Source organism: Microtus pennsylvanicus, chromosome X (assembly GCF_037038515.1).
Source record: "Microtus pennsylvanicus isolate mMicPen1 chromosome X, mMicPen1.hap1, whole genome shotgun sequence".
Lineage (NCBI taxonomy): Eukaryota > Metazoa > Chordata > Mammalia > Rodentia > Cricetidae > Microtus > Microtus pennsylvanicus.
The window spans coordinates 1,468,192-1,469,672 of NC_134601.1; the positions used below are offsets into that span (position 1 = coordinate 1,468,192).

Genomic DNA, 1,481 nt, shown 5'->3' on the forward strand with positions numbered 1-1,481 from the left:
AACAACAACAACAACAACAACAAAAAACCTTCATTTCTCCATTCAAAGTGGTAGGGAGGAAATGAAATGTATAATATACTCTTCTTGTACCGAGTATTTTCCTTCCTTTACTTTTTCTCAAAATTTTGACTTTTTACTTTTATTTTACTCTTTCTCAAAATTTTTACCTATGCATAGGAATAATTTCTCATGGATTTAAAAATGCATTGCTAATTATTTGGACATTTCACTAAGAAACAAGAAAAGTCTTTAATGGTTCTTCCTTTCCTCTGGCGGCAGCCATCAGGTGAGCCAAGATGGGTGCTTACAAATACATCCAGGAGCTATGGAGGAAGAAGCAGTTCTATGTCGTGCGCTTTCTTCTGAGGGTATGTTGCTGACAATAGAGCTAGCAGTCTGCGCGATGCACAGGGCTCCCCGCCCCATCTGGCCTAATAAAGTACGAAGGCTGGGATACAAGGCCCAGCAAGGTTATGTCACAAACAGGATTCGTGTCCTTGTCCGCTGTGGTGGGCGCAAACGCCCAGTTCCTAAGGGCGCCACTTCCGGCAAGACTGCCCATCGTGGTGTGAACCAGTTAAAATTTGCCCGAGGAGAGAGCTGGACGCCACTGTGGGGTTTTGAGTGTCCTCAATTCTTACTGGGTTGGCAAAGATTCCACATAAAGGTTTTTTTGAGGTTCTCCTCATTGATCCATTCCATAAAGCTATCAGAAGAAATCCTGACACCGAGTGGACCACCAAACCAGTCCACAAGCACAGAGAGATGCATGGGCAGATAGAGCCGTGGTCTTGGAAAGGGCCACAAGTTCACCACGCTATTGGTGGCTCTCACAGAGCAGCCTGGAGATGACGCGATACGATGCATCTCCACCGTTACCGCTAATACATGTAATGTTTGTACAATTCATACCCAATAAACAACTTAGGACTATCAAAAAAAAGAAAAAAGTCTTTAATGGCCTCTACTTAGTTTGTGATTTAGGTTGCCTAGGTGAGTTCATGCTACAGGTGACAAACTCACAGTGTTTCTTTGACCCTCACATATTGGCAGAAGGAAATCTTCCGCTATGCTTTATGAAACATCCTGCCTTGTGCTCCTCTCTCAGGCCTATCCTCAGACCTCTGATCTCCCCTTAGCCAGGAGATGTTCTCCGGGAGCCAGTTTGGATCAACAAAAGCACGGCAGGGAAAAGATCCTTGCTCTGTAGTCACTGATGAGAAGCAGGAGTTTTTGTTTGGTTGTTTATCATAGCCAAGGAATGTCCCCTGGGGGACATTATGAAGAACACCTTTATAGGATCCAGGTGAGAGAATCAAAGGCAGTCCGGACAGAAAATGAAGCAAAACAAAACAAACAAAAATGTGATCACAAGGACCCAGCCAGAGCAAAATGGAATTTAAAGAATTACCCAACTAACTCAGCAGCAAAATTAAAAAGGCCCATTCAATTTCATGAACATTTAAGATCCCCAAATGGTC

General features: G+C 43.6%; 1 pseudogene; it reads left to right on the plus strand.

Moving 5' to 3' along the window:
- Positions 1–296: 296 nt before the first annotated feature.
- On the plus strand, positions 297–885 carry LOC142840576 (large ribosomal subunit protein eL15-like; annotated as a pseudogene).
- The last annotated feature ends 596 nt before the right edge of the window (positions 886–1,481 follow it).